The sequence below is a fragment of the Podarcis muralis genome, chromosome W (assembly GCF_964188315.1).
Source record: "Podarcis muralis chromosome W, rPodMur119.hap1.1, whole genome shotgun sequence".
NCBI classification, from domain to species: domain Eukaryota; kingdom Metazoa; phylum Chordata; class Lepidosauria; order Squamata; family Lacertidae; genus Podarcis; species Podarcis muralis.
This window is the reverse complement of record NC_135674.1, coordinates 25,367,020-25,385,625: the sequence shown is the minus strand read 5'-3', so window position 1 is coordinate 25,385,625 and position 18,606 is coordinate 25,367,020. Positions and strand designations below refer to the sequence as shown.

Below are 18,606 nucleotides of genomic sequence, written 5' to 3'. Positions count from 1 at the left end.
TTTGATGGTGAATTTGGGCAGATCTAGTGCAAAAAGCGTGAGGATCCATGAGGATCCGTGCTTCAAAACCACGTTTTTGGGCCACGGTATGACCAGGAAGCCGTGGATCCGTGATTTTCGTGACGCAGGCTGTGCCCCTGGACATGATGTGTGATTTAACGGTGCGTTTGGGTTGGTCCAATACGAAAAGTGTGAGGATCCATGAGGATCCGTGCTTCAAAACCACGTTTTTGGTCCATGGCGTTGCCAGATAACTGTGGATCCGAGTTTATTGGTGTGTAGGCTGTGCCCCTGGACATGATGTGTGTGTGATATGACAGTGAATTTGGGGTGGCCCAATGCAAAAAGCATTAGGATCCGTGCGGATCCGACCTTCAAAACCACGTTTTTGGGCCATGCCGTTGCCAGATGACCGTGGATCTGAGTTTTCTGTGGTGCAGGCTGTGTCCCTGGACATGATGTGTGATTTGACAGTGAGTTTAGGGTAGCTCAATGCAAAAAGCGTGAGGATCCATGAGGATCCATGTTTCGGAACCACGTTTTGGGGCCACAGTATGGCCAGGCAGGCGTGGATCCGAGTTTTTTGTGGTGTAGGCTGTGCCCCTGGCTATGATATGTGATTTGACAGTGGGTTTGGGTTGGCCCAATGCAAAAAGCATGAGGATCCATGAGGATCCGTGCTTCAAAACCACGTTTTTGGGTCACGGTATGGGTCACGGTATGGCCAGGGACGCGGGTGGCGCTGTGGGTAAAAGCCTCAGTGCCTAGGGCTTGCCGATCGAAAGGTCGGCGGTTCAAATCCCCGCGGCGGGGTGCGCTCCCGTTGTTCGGTCCCAGCGCCTGCCAACCTAGCAGTTCGAAAGCACTCCCGGGTGCAAGTAGATAAATAGGGACCGCTTACTAGCGGGAAGGTAAACGGCGTTCCGTGTGCGGCTCTGGCTCGCCAGAGCAGCGATGTCACGCTGGCCACGTGACCCGGAAGTGTCTCCGGACAGCGCTGGCCCCCGGCCTCTTGAGTGAGATGGGCGCACAACCCTAGAGTCTGTCAAGACTGGCCCGTACAGGCAGGGGTACCTTTACCTTTACCTATGGCCAGGAAGCCGTGGATCCGTGATTTTTGTGGTGGATGCTGTGCCCCTGGCCATGCTGTTTGATCTGATGGTGACTTTGGGCTGGTCTTGTGCAAAAATCATGAGGATCCATGAGGATCCATGCTTCAAAACCACGTTTTTGGGCCACGGTATGGCCAGGAAGCCGTGGATCCGTGATTTTTGTGGTGGATGCTGTGCCCCTGGCCATGCTGTTTGATCTGATGGTGACTTTGGGCTGGTCTTGTGCAAAAATCATGAGGATCCATGCTTCAAAACCACGTTTTTGGGCCACGGTATGGCCAGGAAGCCATGGATCCGTGATTTTTGTGGTGGATGCTGTGCCGCTGGCCATGATGTTTGATCTGATAGTGACTTGGGGCTGGTCTTGTGCAAAAATCATGAGGATCCATGAGGATCCATGCTTTGGAACCACATTTTTGGGCCATGGTATGGCCAGGAAGCCGTGGATCCGTGATTTGTGTGGTGCAGGCTGTGCCCCTGGACATGATGTGTAATTTGACGGTGAGTTTGGGCTGATCTAGTGCAAAAATCAAGAGGATTCATGAGGATCCGTGTTTTTTAACCATGTTTTTGCGCCATTGCGGCACCACGAAACAGTGGATGCGTGATTTTTTTGGTTCTGCCTACAGACTAAGATGTGGTCTACAGTATCATGGTGTTTTTATTTTGTTTCAATATAAAAATCATATGAATTCATGAGGATCCGTGCCTCAGATCCATGTTTTTGTGGTGCTGCAGCGTGGCAAAGTGTTGGATCCACGTTTTTTATAGTCCAGTTTGTAGGTGTGCCTTCTAGGTGTGATTTGACACTGCATTTGTTGGAGTTATTTTTAAAAAAGTGGAGGATCCATGAGGATCCGTGTAGATCCGCCTTTTACCCAGACCCTCTCGTGCCCTAGCTATGTGGAGGGGTTTCTGGGGAAGGCGAGATCCGTAGCGAATTTCCCCCTCAGAAATTCCGTATAGCACATTCTTAAAAAAGGGAAAAAAGGAAAAAGGAGGGGGGGGGGAGAAAAGACTTAAAGACTGAAAGGGAAGAAAGGTTTCCTCTGTTCCCCTCCACTCTTCCAAAAGAATTCTGAGCTGAGGTGCAGAGCTCTTTCCTCCCTTGTGACCTCCCCACCCTCCTCCTCCTCCCTTCCACATAACTGGCTGTGTCACCTTGCCTGCCAATCATACCTCCCTTTGAACTGAAGCAGAGTTCCATCCCTGTTTGTGCCAGTTCTGGAGTCTAAAAGCCGAGGACCTAAATCAGCCAAAGGAAAATGACACCCTTCCTACCCACGCAAAAATGCAACTTTCATTGGTCTGTTTGCTACTGGACGTGGTCGCCAAGCTTGGCAAAAGGGGTTTGTTTTTTTCTTTTGTTTTAAGAAGCAATATCTCATTTGCTTGCGAGTGTGGGAGTCTGCAATTCTTGGTGTTCCAGGGCTTTTTGCAAGTTGGAGTTGCCTCCAGTCCAGCCCGGATGTAAGAACAGTCCTTCTGGATTAGACCAATGGATGATCTAGTCCAGCACCTTGTTCCCCATAGTTGCCCAGCAGAGGCTCACAACAAGCCCATAAGCAGGACCTGAGTGCAATGGCCCTCTCCCACTCATATTCCCAAGCAGGGCCGGACCTCTGATGAGCCAGAGTGAGGCAGCTGCCTCAGGCGGCCGATGCTGAGGTGAGGGGATTGAGCTGGGAGTGGCCTGTGGCCTGGCCTGTACCCCTACGTTAGCTGACTGCTCTCAAGTGCAGGGAAAGCTCCTGTCCTTTCCAAAGTACTTGGAAGAAGATTCAACAGTCAATCCAATTGGCTTCGGTACAGGAAAGATTTTGGGGTGTTTTACTGTTTTGGATGTTTCAATTTGCTGGGAGCGCCCAGAATGGCTGGGGCAACCCAGTCCGATGGACAGCATAGAAATCTCAATGTTGAATTTGTCTGATTTCCTTTCAGAGCCATTCAAGTTGGTACTTTTCAGCACCTAGGGGTGTAGTGGCATCTGGACCATGGACCTCTCAGCTGGTGACTTGTGGGAGTCAGTCTGCAGCTCACCACACCTCAGCCAGTGGGATGTATCACCAGAGATTACAGAACCCCAGCCGAGTCTTCAGAGAAGTCCTGCTCTCAGCAGAAAAGCTTCTTCCAGAGCAGTGGCGGAGCAGGGTGGGGGCGGTCCGCACTGGGTGTCATCCTGCGGGGGGGGGGGGGTGGGACACATTCACTGTAGGCTTGGGAAGCTGGGGGTCGTGGGTGGGCACTCCCGGCTGGAGGAGGCAGGCAGGGGAGAGGACGGGAAGGAGGCAGGTGAGCAAAGAACGGAGGGGGGCAGGAAGGGGAGAGGAAGGAAGCGGGATCGGTGGGCGCGACTTTCATTCTGCCTGGAAGACCAGCGCCTACAGCTGGACTATCAAGTGGATTGAAAGGGTCACTTTGGGGGCAGCGCTGCAAATGCAGAAGGGATCTTGGCCGGTTTCTAAAAAGGGAAAGTGAGTTTCCCTCTGACAAACGCTTTCTGCCTCCCCTCTGCAAAGCTCCACATGTTTCCGCCCCACCCTGTACTCAGCCAACCCCCCACTTAGAAGCCACTCTTGGGTTATTGACTTCTGTGTGCTTGTGTATCTGTGTCTCCCGTGTGGGGTTCCTCTCTGCGTAAAGTCTTCAAGCTGTGCCTGTGTGCGCCTGACAAATCGGCCCCATTGCCTTTCCCTCATCAAAATTTATCTTTCCCCCCACCTCCAGTCTCGTTGTTGTGTGTCCTGGCTGAGAGGAAAAACAGAAGACGGGGGGCCATCGGTCAGGGATAGTCTACTTGAGATTCCTGCATTGCCCCAGGGGGTTGGCTTGATGACCCTCAGGGGTCCCTTCCAACTCCACTCTTCTCTGGTGCAGGCTTGTGCAGAGTTTTAGGTACAAGTTGGGTGCAAGGGGTGCAGCCCATCTTATGCACCGCCGGCTCGGGAAGAAGTCCCACTGATCATGATGAGACTCGCAGGCGAGTAGATTGCTGCTGTGCAGGCCTGCTGTTGAAATCAATGTTTTCCTTTTCAGAGCATGGTGGAATCCCCATGACTAAAACCTCCCCTTCCGTAGTTTCTGTCAGGAGTTCAGCCTACACTCGAGTAGCACCCTGGCAGAGACATGTGCCCGACTGGCATGTTCCCTCCCTCCTGGTCGATCGTTTGGGAGCTTCATAAGCTTGCTTCAGCCCAAACATCACAGCGACCGATGCCAAGCGACACCGGCACACTTAGGGATCCGCAGAGTTTGTGCTTCATGCGTGACAGACCTCAGCAACTCAGCATTTTGGCTAATCGACTTTATTTACATGTAAACACACACACGGAGCACTGCAACATGGCTCCCTCTCTCTCTAGCATCAGACAGCAAAGAGAAAAAGAACAAAGGACAATAGTCCCACTTCACGGAACACAGGGACACAAACATCCTGTCGCCGTCACTTCCCACTCTGTGGAGTCAAAACATAGACAACAATCCCGTGACTGCAATCATGGAGCTGGAATTCTAACACTTTCAAGCGCTACCACAGGTTCTGCAGAATATCTGTACTGTATTGTTTAGTGTGGCAGCACCTTGATTTTACTGCTGTGGTGGTTTTTTGGTTTTTTGTTTTAGTAAACCACTTTGCAGGCTTTTAAAAATAAATTTTATTAAATAAAGAAGCAATAGTAAAGGTAAAGGGACCCCTGACCATTTGGTCCAGTCGTGACCGACTCTGGGGTTGCGGCGCTCATCTCGCTTTACTGGCCGAGGGAGCGGGTGTACAGCTTCCAGGTTATGTTGCTAGCATGACTAAGCCACTTCTGGCGAACCAGAAGAGCAGCGCACGAAAACGCTGTTTACCTTCCCGCTGGAGCGGTACCTATTTATCTACTTCTACTTTGACGTGCTTTCGAACAAAGAAGCAATACATAGAACTAATAATAGAAATATATAGGAAAATATATATCCCCCACACACATTTTCTTTATTTTCCCTTCTCCTCCTCCTCCTGCTGCTGCTCCTCCTCCTCCTCGTGTTCCTCACCTGAAGGAAAAGCCAAAGAACCACCATTAACATTGGTGCCTGGTATGTGCAACCATATGCTGTATTTTTATTCTTTTTGGCAAGAAAATGGGCACACAAGGAGGCAGCAAACCTTTGTGCCCTTCAGAGGCACATGCGCAGTCTGCTACTGGCCTCTGGTCTCCTGCGCATGGGGTGGGGGTGGGGGGGAGGCCACCCCTTCCACGCAGCGAAGGCGACCCTGGCATGGCTACCAGATGCCCACAAAGGCGCACTGAACTGGGCTCCAGACTGTGGTGGGACTCCCCTAAGCCCCAGCCAACATGGCCGGGGCTCATCATGGATGATGGGACTTGAAACCCAACATCATTGGGAGGGAGGGCCATGTGAAGACAGGATTCTCAAAAATACCTCTGGCTTGCGGCTCCTGGAGCTTCCTTAAATACTGTTTCAGCTGCATGCCACACCTCACCCAAAATCACTGCTTTAACTCAGAAAAAGAAGGGAGCATCTGTGCATGTCATTCCGGTCAAGTTGCACCAAAGTGGGACTTGTTCATCTGAGCTCCACAAGCTGTTGTTTTTTTTTTTAATTGTTTGACTGGGGTTGTTTGTTGGTTTTTCTTTAATTTGGGGCAAGGCCTTTTTATGTGCCCTTTCAATCCCCAAGAGCCAGCACTGTAAATCAGTTTTAAGGGAGTCTTACAACCACAGCTGACGCCACCCCCCAACATCATCAGCAGTTACACATACAGGCTTTTAAAACTTATTTAATACCTTTTTAAAAAAGTTAACCTTGTAATTCCTAAATCATTTTAAACACTTTGAAATACTTTCTAAAATTTTGCTTTTTAACATTTATGTAAATGATGTAATAAAGGAACCCAAATGGCCAGATGTTTCAGTTTTATCCCATAATGTATCCATTTTGCTACATGCCAATGATACAGTGTTGTTAGCACAAACATTCTGAGCATCTGCACATCATTCTGAGCGTCTGCACATGCACGAGCAGCGAAACCTGGAAGTAACCCGTTCCGTTACTTCCGGGTCACCGCGGGTCGCAACCTGAAAAGACGTAACCTGAACCGAGCGTAACAAGAGTTATGACTGTATATGAGGATTTACTTCTCTGATAGGAGTACTGGATCACATCAGATGACAGCCTTGGCCTTGAAGGCATCAAGATCTGCACAAGCAATTCTTAGCTTTACCAGAACTGAAGGCGGCAATGGGATTGCCCCTGCGAGAAGATATACAGTGGTACCTCGGAAGTCAAACGGAATCCATTCCAGAAGTCCGTTTGACTTCCAAAACATTCAGAAACCAAGAGATTTGATGATAAAAAAATCAAAATTTCACATAGATATTATAGAAAGCAAAAATAAAACAATGTCCAAAATATATGAGTTATTATTAAATTGGTATACTAAAGATGAAGAGGTGAAGGAGGTTATGATTAAATGGGCCATAGACTTTGGTCATAATATAGAATTAGAAGCCTGGCAAGAATTATGGAATGTGAACTTAAAATTCACGGCTTGTACGGCATTACAGGAAAATGTATGGAAAATGATATACAGGTGGTACCTCACGCCGGTAAAACTGGCAAAGATGTACAGAATGAAAAATAACAAATGCTGGAAATGTGGAGAGGTAGAAGGAGATCTTTTCCATATGTGGTTGAATTGCAGTAAAGTGAAAGGCTTCTGGGAATTAATTTACAATGAGCTTAAAAAAATGTTTAAGTATACGTTTAAAAAAAACCCCGAAGCCTTTCTACTGGGACTAGTTGGAAAAGATGTTAAAAAGAAAGATAAAAACTTATTCCCGTATGCCACAACAGCAGCAAGGACTATGTTAGCCCAGAATTGGAAAACAGAAGTAATACCAACTATTACTGAATGGCAGGTCAAAATGATTAATTATGCGGAACTGGCTAGAATATCGGGGAGAATAAAAGATCAGGATGAACAAAAGTTTTATGAAAATTGGAGTAAATACTTGGATTATATAAGAGATAACTGTAAATCTGTAAAGACACTGGCAGGATTTGACTAACTTCAACAGCTTATGATCAAATAGATAAATGTATAAAATACGTGGCATAATGAAAATATATGATACTTACCGAAGGGGAGGAAGGAAGTCCAAAGCTCAATAGAGCTAATGTTATGTATGAGATGTATTAATACAATGAATGTATTGGAATGTATGTTTGATGAAAACTAATAAAAAATTAAGTTGGGGGGGGGGCAAACATTCAGAAACCAAGGCGCGGCTTCCGATTGGCACTCAATCCAAAGCCGCGGAAGCCCCGTCGGACATTTGGGCTCCAAAGAACATTCACAAACCAGAACACTCACTTCCAGGTTTGTGGCGTTCGGGAGCCAAATCATTCGAGTCGTAAGGCGTTTGGGATCCAAGGTACGACTGTATTGGTAAGGCGCCCCCACAGGTAACATGGGGGGGGGGATGATAGGAGGGGATCGGGAGAGACAGGGAAGCCCGGAGGGAACGCCCCACCTAGCCCAGCTCCGACCCCAAGCCAATATCACCAGCGGCTGGAGCAAAAGAGCAGAGGAACCGCGCACCGGGGACCGGCTGGGGGCTAGAAGAACGCGGCGTGGACCCTCCCCTGCCAGTGCAGGGGGGCACAACAAAAACCATGCTTTATGTTATTGAGTTTATTTTCAGTCCATTTCTTATCAATATTTTAGAACCCTATGAACCCAGGTAGGCGGTCTGAACCATTGGAGCCCATTTCCTGGAACGGCCGCCTCAGCCCTGATCTAGGGACCCGACACCAAGCCCTGGGGGTCCCACAGGAGAATTAAAACTGCCCCTTTTTCTTGTTCCCTTCTCTCTCTCTCTCTCTCTCCCTCCTCCTTCTTCTTTAGTTATACACACAACCCTCCCTTTTTTATTAATACATTATTACTCATTATTCACTTCTTACTCATTTTCATTATTATTACTCATTTTTTCTTTTTCTTTTTTAAAAGTTTTTTTTTAATTTCTCATTAATGAATTCTATATATACCGTATTTTTCGCTCTATAGGACGCACCGGACCATAGGAGGGGGAGAACAAGGGGGAAATAATTCTCCCCCTCTCTGCTAAGCGTCCCTTCAGCGAAGCGGCAGGAGAAACGGAGCCCCTTCCATTTCTCCTCCCACTTCGCTGAAGGGGCGCTGCACAGAGAGGGAAAACTGTGCAGCGCCTCTCCAGCAAAGCGTAGCCTGGAGAGCAAGAGGGATCGGTGTGCACTGACCCCTCTCACTCTCCAGGCTTCAGGCACCTATGCGCAAGCCCTCGGAGCGCAGAATTCCATTAGCCTTTACATTTTTAACTTTGGACTCTTATCTGCAACCTCCCAACCCCACCTCCCCACCTTAACACTGGGAGGGCCATGTCCCCGGAATTTGTGAAGACAGGATTCTCAAAAATACCTCTTCCTTGCGGCTCCTGGAGTATTGCAGGCAACGCCTGGAGTTTTTCTTCAAGCTCCTGGACCTTCATACGCAATGCTTGATCATCCTTAAGTACTGTCTCCGCCCCCATCTTCGGGCTATTGGGCGCCTTCTTCAGTATTTCAACATCCTGGAGAGGACAGACACTTCCTGCTAGACATTTACTCCAGACATTTACAGAAGGCACAGAGGCACTGGTTGAAGAAGTTGGGAATGAGCAGACAGTGCTATTGCTGAGAAGGAGCTCCACCCCAGGGTGCTAAAGAGCTCTTTCCCTAGCCTGCAGGTGCCAGAAGGCCAAGCGCTGGTGTTGCAGTGGTGGTACTTCATTTTTTTTTTAAATGAATTTTTATTGGTTTTCCAAACACAAAATAAAAACAAACAATACACAATACACAGACATACAAACATATAAACATGTATAACTTCATAATCTTATTTTCATACACCTTACTTCCCGGACTTCCCCATACCTCCCCTTTTCTGCATCCTTGTTTTACATTTCTTCAGCAACTCCTCCAATTAACTAATTATTCAATTCAATTTCTTTTAAGTTCTTCTTTAACTTATTGATTACAGCTGCAATTCTCTATTTGCCAACTCCTTGACATCTTAACACTCCTCAATTTTACAACAATTTTTAAGATATATTTTAAATTTCTTCCAGTCTTCTTCCACTGTCTCTTTCCCCTGGTCACGGATTCTGCCAGTCATCTCCGCCAGTCCCATATAGTCGATCACCTTCGTCTGCCATTCTTCCAGAGTGGGTAGTTCTTGTGTCTTCCAATACTTTGCTAAAAGGATCCTTGCTGCTGTAGTGGCATACATAAAAAACGTCCTATCCTTCTTTAACACCAATTGGCCCACCATGCCCAAGAGAAAAGCCTCAGGTTTCTTAGGAAAAGTCCTTTTAAGGACTTTCTTAATTTCATTATAGATCATTTCCCAAAAGGCTTTAATCTTCGGGCAGGTCCACCAAAGATGGTAAAAGGTACCTTCAGCCTCCTTACATTTCCAGCATTTGTTATTGGGCAAATGATAAATTTTTGCAAGTTTGACTGGGGTCATGTACCACCTGTAAATCATTTTCATAATATTTTCTCTTAAGGCATTACATGCCGTGAACTTAACGCCAGTGGTCCATAACTGTTCCCAGTCAACAAACATGATGTCATGACCGATGTCTTGTGCCCATTTAATCATGGCTGATTTCACCGTTTCATCCTGTGCATTCCATTTCAACAGCAAATTATACATTCTTGACAAGTTCTTAGTATTGGGTTCTAACAGTTCTGTTTCTAGTTTTGACCTCTCCATCTGGAAGCCAGTTTTCCTGTCCTGTTTAAACACCTCCATTATTTGATAATAATGAAGCCAGTCTCGTACCTTAAACTTCAATTTTTCATAGCTCTGTAGTTTGATTTTACCCTCATCTTGCTCTAAAATTTCGCAGTATTTTGGCCTGCAGTGGTGGTACTTCAGAGGAGTATGAGAAAAGGCTGCTCTGGATTCTGGGTATATAAATGGCCTTGCCTGAAGCTGTGGATTGTGCTCTGCATTAGCAGAGAGGCTCTACTTAGTTGCAAATGAAGCACATTTCAGTTATTATAGAAACCGGTGTTTCCATGCATGCTTGTTCAGGAACTCTGTGAACTAGACAGCCGCTGTTTTAAACTGGCCCTTTTTCTGGCAGGTTAAATGGTTAAAGTTGACTTGATTAACTTCAGTTACAGATAGGTAGCCGTGTTGGTCTGCCATAGTCAAAAAAAAAAAAAAAATTCCTTCCAGTAGCACCTTAAAGACCAACTAAGTTAGTTCTTGGTATGAGCTTTCGTGTGCATGCACACTTCATCCGCCAACTACCCTTCTAAGCAACCAGAGCAATTACAAATAAAAGGCTCTCCAACTGTGCACTATCCCTATCTGCAAGCAAGCTCTCCCACAAAGTGTTCTATGAGACACATGAGCCAAATAGCCGAGGAGACAGTTTTTTAGCTGCCTGTCATTCATACACTTTATACTGAAAGGATTTCAGGGGCAGATGCTCTTTTTCTGCATGGAGGGTGGGGGTTTCCAAAGGGGCACTATTCAGACCTGCATTCATGGCTTATGAGTCGTAGCCGTGTGACAACTGCACCTCATGCTGATGTGTTGAAGGGCTGATGTTGCACTTCCAGGTAGAAGAGCTCGTTGGCATTATTTTAGGCTCTGTGTCAATTGACTTTGTGACATGATGGGGGGGGGAGTTCTTATTTTTAGAGTATTTACCTGCAACCTGTTATGTGGGAATCTCAAGGTACTTTACAACTAGGTCCGAAAATAGGCAAACATTGAAATGCAGCAGAATAAACAGGCCTACAGTAAAAAAATATCCTTCAAAGCCCATATTGGCTGGCAGCAGCATCCCCCCAAGTCCATGATGGATAAACACTTTCCCCACATGGAGCAGAATTGCACCCATGTTGGCAAAGGCCTCCTTTCTAGAAGGGCGAGCAGAGGCTGCCCCCACCCACTGCTCTCTTCTCCCAGGCATCTGAAGAGACAAACGGCTCCCCTTCTCTACCTGTGTGCCACAAGCCTGAATTGCAAGACCGTTCCCACTTTGGGGCAACAGGGAACAAACATGCAGAGGACGAGTTCTGAGGCTCCCCCAACAAAGCCATTTCCCTGGGCCCACCTGCCAGCCTGCTGCTGGCTGGCTGCCCACCCACAGGAAAACGGCACGAATCTCCCCACCAACAGGACATAACAAGAAGATGGGCACTATAACATAGGACTTCCTAACTTGTGAGTTCTGATGAGCCGCTGCTGCTTCCCCAGTTTAAAGGATGGCGGCACAGGTGAGCCATTAAGCTAGAAGCTGCCTTTCGGAAATGTGGCACGCAGGAGGAAAAGGACCGACCCCGGGATGGGCTGTCTGCCTTCCTTTTGCCTTCCACCTCACGACATCCTTCCCCAGCCTGGTGCACTCCAGGTGTTCTGGGGCTCCATCTCTCACCAGGCCCAGGCAGTATGGCCAGGGGTCAGGGATGGGGGCAGTTGTCCAAAGCAGCTGGAGAGACTCAAGGAGGGCATTACAGCCTCAAAGCCCTTTCCCTATCTCTCAATCTGGACTTACGTGGCCTTGCCCCTGGCCGCCTTTAGCCAGGTCAGCTGTGCTCGGAGCTGGGACAGACCCCTCTGGAGACTTAGAGGTAGAGGAACCAGCCTGGGTCCCCGCAAAGGTGATCACACTTTTCCTACTCCCAGACTGCAGGCTAGAGAACGTCGCTGCAAGCTGGTGACCCGTTCCCTGGGTGGTGCACTGGGAAGAAGAAACCTCATCCAGAGATGGGAGGGAAGCACTTTGGCCAGTGCCATGGGGCCTTTCTTCGGAAAGCTGCTTGGGGACCTGCAATGGAGCACTGCCCAAGGAGGAGGAAATGTGGGAGGCCTGCTGGGAAGGCTGCTGGGACCCCGACTCTTCCTGGCTAAGGGAAGCAGCTCTTCCAGTGGTATCTCTGGGAACAGAGGGCATCGAAGTGAGCTGGCAATGAGAAGGCTCAGCCAGGTGGGAGCCGGAGGTCTCTGTGGTCGCACCCAGGGATTCGCCGGGCGAACTTTTCTTCTCCATTCTGTGGACACGAAGGCAAGTCTTCTGTCCACTGTACCAGCTGGTTTCAAAGGCTATTTTTTATGAAAGCTTGAAAAACAAAGAAAACACAATATACAGAAATCAGTGTCAGATATCAAGCATTTTGAAAACAAAAATGAAAAGAAACAGAAGATGAAAAGACTTCTGATTCCTTGTCTATCAGCTTAAAAAACTTATGCAAAACTCTTACTTCCCACCTGGGATGAGCCGCTTGGCGCACTAAACTGAGCCGCCGGAGAAAGACTGGGGTGGGCGGCAAGTGGGAGGGGGAAGTCATGCGCTTCTGTCCCTTGAAAAAAAAATGCTGATCCTCCCAGGAGGCAGCCTGCTTGCAAACAAGGGGGCTGGGCTGCCTCAAAGCCCATCAAGGCCACAGGCTGCTAGCATGACTCATCCCGGCTTTCTCATCTGAGGGGAAAGGATGCGCGGTCTTAAATGCTTAAATGCCTTGGCAACCTGGCTGAGCTACCTTGGGCCAGTCCTTGGGCCAGCTTAGCCTCCCTCACAGAGGGTTGTTCTGAAGATACACTCAGGCAGAGGAGGACGTCGGGTTGGGTGGGGGTGACCAGGAGCAGCACGATGTCCCTCAAACCCCCGGCTTCCACTCTCCAGGCAGGCACCCAACGTGGCCAGCTGGCAAGGGCTCTTTCTTTTTTTAAAAAAAAGATATTTATTGAAATTTTCCACTTTAATACATTAAAAAGTCAAAAAAGAAAACAAAAAGAAAATTAAAAACAGATACAGTTTACAATCCTTATTTTTCTATAACATACTTCCCTGACTTCCCCACACCTCCCCTTCTTATATTCCAATTCAGATTGTTAGTTCAACAAGTTCTTATCCCCAATTTTTAACCTTTTTATATTTAATTCATTTTAACAAACCAATTTTGCCTTATAAACATCAGTATTTTTCTCCAGAAAAACTTAACAAACGTTGAAAAAGAGAGGTTTCAGAGTGAAACGGGATTAATGGTGGCAAAGAAAGTGAAATATTTGGGGATTAATTTGACATCTAAGAATGTGAATTTATTTAAAGATAACTATGATAAATGTTGGACAGAAGTAAAGAAAGATCTAGAAATATGGTCAAATTTGAGACTTTCCTTGTTAGGCTGAATTGCTGTTATCAAGATGAACGTATTGCCAAGAATGTTATTTCTGTTTCAGACATTGCGGATTGTGGACAAAGTGGACTGTTTCAGGAAGTGGCAGAAAGATATATCTAAATTTGTCTGGCAGGGCAAAAAGCCCAGAATAAAATTTAAGATACTAACTGATGCAAAAGACAGAGGGGGGTTTGCCCTGCCGGACTTAAGACTGTATTATGAATCGGCAGCTTTCTGCTGGTTGAAAGACTGGCTACTTCTTGAGAATACAGACATTTTGGATCTGGAAGGGTTTAATAATAGATTTGGTTGGCATGCTTACATATGGTATGACAAGGTAAAAATGCATAAAGGGTTTAAAAACCATATTGTCAGGAAAGCACTATATAATGTTTGGACTCGATATAAAGATTTGTTGGAAAATAAAACACCTAGGTGGTTGTCACCAATGGAAGCTAAGGAGGTGAAAAAACTTAATATGGAATCTAAATGGCCAAAATATTGGGAAATTTTAGAGCAAGATGGTGAAAAAGTTAAATTACAGAGTTATGAGAAATTGAAGTTTAAAGTACGAGATTGGCTTCACTACCATCAAATAATGGAGGTGTTTAAACAAGACAGGAAAATTGGCTTCCAGATGGAGAGGTCAAAGCTAGAAACTGAATTGTTAGAACCCAATACTAAGAATCTGTCAAGAATGTATAACCTGCTGTTGAAGTGGAATACACAAGATGAAACAGTTAAATCAGCAATGATTAAGTGGGCACAAGACTTTGGTCATGATATTATGTTTGCTGACTGGGAACAGTTATGGACCACCGGTATAAGGTTCACGGCATGTAATGCCTTAAGAGAGAATATTATGAAAATGATTTACAGGTGGTACATGACCCCAGTCAAGCTTGCAAAAATTTATCATTTGCCCAATAATAAATGCTGGAAATGTAATGAGACTGAAGGAACTTTCTACCACCTTTGGTGGACGTGCCCGAGGATTAAGGCCTTCTGGGAAATGATCTATAATGAAATTAAGAAGGTCCTTAAATGTACCTTTCATAAGAAACCAGAAGCTTTTCTCAAGGGCATGGTCGGCCAATTGGTGTCAAGGAAGGATAGGACGTTTTTTATGTATGCTACAACAGCAGCAAGGATTCTTTTAGCAAAGTATTGGAAGACACAAGAACTACCCACGCTGGAAGAATGGCAGACGAAGGTGATCGACTATATGGGACTGGCGGAGATGACTGGCAGAATCCGTGACCAAGGGAAAGAGACGGTGGAAGAAGATTGGAAGAAATTTAAAGTATATCTTAAGAACTGTTGTAAAATTAATGAGTGCTAAAATGTCAAGGGAAAGGAAAAAAATAGAATTACAGCTGTAATTGATTAAGTAAGAGAAGAAGGGAAAAAGAAAATGAGTAATCAGTAAATTGATGCGAGGGGTTGCTGAAGAAATTTTAAAATAGGGATGCAGAAAAGGGGAGGCATGGGGAGGTCAGGGAAGTAGGGTCTATGAAAAAGAGGTTTTGAAATTATACGTGTTTATATGTATTGTTTGTTTTTGTATTGTGTATTGTCTTGTCTTTAATCTATGTTGAAAAACCAATAAAAATTTTATTAAAAAAAATATAAACATCAGTATTTATACTTCAGTGCTCATTCTTAAAACTTTTTTCTAAAGTCGACCCAAATTCCCTTCCACGAATTCCCCAATTTTCATACTAATAACAAAATAAAATAAGAAAAGAAAGACAGATTATAATTATACACCCTTTGGATTCCCAAACCCCACCCCTTCCCCTTTCCCGGTTTCAATCCCCAACAAATGTCCATCAGTCTTAGTCTACTATCAGCCTGGAGATCTCACGTCCGAGGCTCTTAATTCTCTCTCAATTCCTCTCTGCCGGTTTTTTTTGATAGTCCTTAGTATTAAACATCAAATCTCGGAGAAGCTCTAGCCCGATAGGGTCCATGTTTCTTCCAGCCAGACCTCCATACTTAAAAGTGGAGCCCAAATCTTGTTTCTTACTCCTTTCAAATCCAAATGCCCCCAAAGCTCCAACTTCCACCTTAATCAATTTTGCAATCCTTGGGTCTTCAGATCTCCACATAAGGAGATCTCTCCATTCTTCAATCTCCAATTCAAACCAGATTTTCATCATCAAGTTCTTATTTTCCTTTGTCGCCATCGTGTCAGGCCTCTGGCTCTCCTTTGTCATCTGCAACATTACATCTCCTCCTTCCTTTTCCTCAGAAACAACATATATCTCTTTCTCCACACTCTCAAAGCTCTCAAGTTTCTCCTCTTGTCCAGCTGCATGAACTTCCTGAATCAAGTCCTTATCAAATTCAATGAGTTTGTTTACTGTTAAGTCCAGAGTTGCAACATTGGTAGCCAAAACATCAATTTGGCCTTGTAACTTTCCCAAGAGAAGAAAAACTCTGTCCACTTTAGCTTGAATTTCCCCTCCTTCAGCCATACTTGTAATGTCCCAAAACCCCCTCTAGAGGGATTTTGGTTACTTAGTATTCCTTCCAGTTCAAATCCAAAAATCAAGTTAGTTTGTATCAGTTCTTCCTTGTTTTCAACAAAATGTAACCAAATTGTAACAAATATAACCAGCAGGGACAACAGAAACAAAGTTCTCTTTTTCCGTCTTGACAGCTAATTTGACAGCTGTCAAACTCTTCAATACCTCTCCAACAGGCTCTCTCACGGGTCACTCCCGGGTCCGGGGGGGTGGCACTTCAGCTCCCAAAATTAGCTCTAATCCTCCAGTAAGATTACTTATACTGCCAAGTCGTGAAATTAATGTCTTTTACCCAATAAAAGGAGAAAATTATTTCGACCTTAGTTAGCTGGTCCTTGCTTTAGATTATTTATAAGACGGGGAGACGGACTTCCTGTTTGCGCCTTCCCCGATCGTGCCTAATTCAAAATTTTTTCCCCCCCTTTACTAATCCAATTTCCGTACTACTCACGGGTTGTTACTTTAGAGCCCAATTTTTCACAAGAAGAAGTCAGCGCTCTCCGACCATGGCATGCGGCTTCACTCCGTAGGAGAAGCAGTCGACTCTCAGCACCGCGCCGCTCACCCCGTCCCCCGTTCCGAAGCCTTTTAAAAGGCTCCTCCGCAGGTCGGGGGCGCGCAAATGGTGCCCGCCGAGTCACCAGGTTCACAGGCTTCACCGCCTGTGATTTTTGAGGGTCCCCGCGTCGCCGCAGCGGCAAGACCCAAATCCTACGGAGCCGATTCCCTCCGGAGCTCGGAGGGAATCCGCCATTAGCCGATGGCGCTAACCCGGAAGTCCGGCAAGGGCTCTTTCTTACTCCAGCCTTGGCATGCAGATCCCGGGTTCAGCCCCAGATCTCTGGAGCAGAAAGGCTCTTGGGCGTGAATATGAAAGGCAGCATCTGTCAGAATAGGTCATACTGAGGCAGTACAGATGAACGTGACTATTGGTTCGCTTCCTCTGCTATCTGCCTTTTCGGGCACCTCAGAGGTGGCAGAGAGAGGCAGGGGAGAGACTCCGGCCTCTACAGAAGGCTGCACCCCTTTCCTCCATGTCCCCACCCCAACTCTTAGGACCAGAAGCAAGAGACAGCTTTGCTGAGCACGTGCCCCTTCCCAGGGAGATGCAACTCTGCACTACTGTTCCCTGAACTGCTCGCGAAGCAGCCATACTCCAGGCTCTTATTGTCACAGCCCTGCAGGATCAGACCAAGGCCCATCTAGTCCAGCTCTCAGCAGCCCAGCAGATGTCCAAGGGAAGCCCCAAGCAGACTCCAAATGCAGCCCCACTCTCCCCACTGGGGACGCCCGCAACGGGTAGGCAGAGGTAGACTGCCTCTGCGGCTGGAGGTGCAACATGGTCTAACCCTCCATGAATTTGACGAATCCTCTCTTAAAGCCATCCCCCTCAGTGCCTCTGGAAGGAGGAAATTTCAGTGTCACTAGGCACTCTGTGTCTGGCCTGAATCTGCCAACATTCCTCTTTCTTAAAGAGATCCAGGTTCTGATATTATGAGGAGGAAACATCGCTCTGCACCTTTCCCACATCATGCATACTTCTATGATGTCCCCACTTTCCCCCCTCTCCCAAAGCCCCAAAGTCTCCTACATTGTAAGCCTTCCTTACAGGGGAATCATCAGAACCACCTGTGCTGCAGAGCTTCTGGCTGAAAGGCGACTCATGGAGATTTGCAATGACTGCTGCAATGCACCCCTAATGATTCAGATTGTATCACTATAGCATTATTGTGTTTATTTGTTGTTGATATATTAAATTTGTATAATCTTAGAAGCGGTGTGGCTGTGAGTACCATGAAGGGAGCCTGCACTTTGTGATTTGCCAGGGCACTACTGCAGGTTAGGAAGGAGGAAGAGGCAAAGATCCTTTCCCCACTAAAACACGTTTGCACCCAGGGTGTTTCCAGACTGTCAGTATTTTGTGGGAGGGATTCAGGTCCAGCCCGGAACTTCAGCTTTTCCAATGAGAATGGATTAAAGCACTCTGACCATTCCCTTAGTAGAGTCTAACCACTGTTGTAAGTTTTGGGTAAGCAAGACATGAACGCAAAACAAACAAGTGGTCGTCTCCTCCGGAGGAACCCCTGCACTGTAAATATATTGACAGCACACTTCCAGGTCTTTGGCATTGGCATCCCAGAACTGTGAAGGTTGCCTCAACTGTTGAGCAACACAGCTAAGGAAGAAGGAGTGGAGTGTCTCTGGGGGGAGCATAGCTCCCATTCCCCCCCCCCCCTTTTAAATAATATTTATTACTTTTCCAACAATTTAAACACTACAAAAAAGAACATAAAAAGGAGAGAGAAAAAACCAATACAATACAATACAATACAATACAAAACACTACATAACACTGACACATTAAACTAACAAAACAAAACAAGAACAGTTTAAAACACATCAAACAATTTCAATATCTTATCTTTCATTCACTTATTTCAACGACCTCCTCACACCTCCCTTTTTGTATTCCACTTCTGTTAATTGTTTCAGCAATTCCTTTCCATCTTCCTCTGTTTTCTATCTTATAATTATCTTAACACATTCTAACCTTATTTTTTCCTTTAATATTCTATTAATCTATTTATACTTAATTCCTTATAGCATTTCTACTAAAGCCATGTAACTTCATTCCAAAATTCTTCTAACATTCATTAATTTTACAGTATTTCAGTAAATAATTGTCAGGGAACTGCCATCAGAGACCAGAGGAGAGGGAGGTCGCCCCAATGATGCAG

General features: G+C 46.1%; 1 pseudogene; it reads right to left on the bottom strand.

Annotated features, from left to right (window-relative positions):
- The window catches only part of LOC144326332 (inositol polyphosphate 5-phosphatase OCRL-like), a 262,522-nt pseudogene that overhangs the window by 30,711 nt on the left and 213,205 nt on the right, over positions 1-18,606 (bottom strand).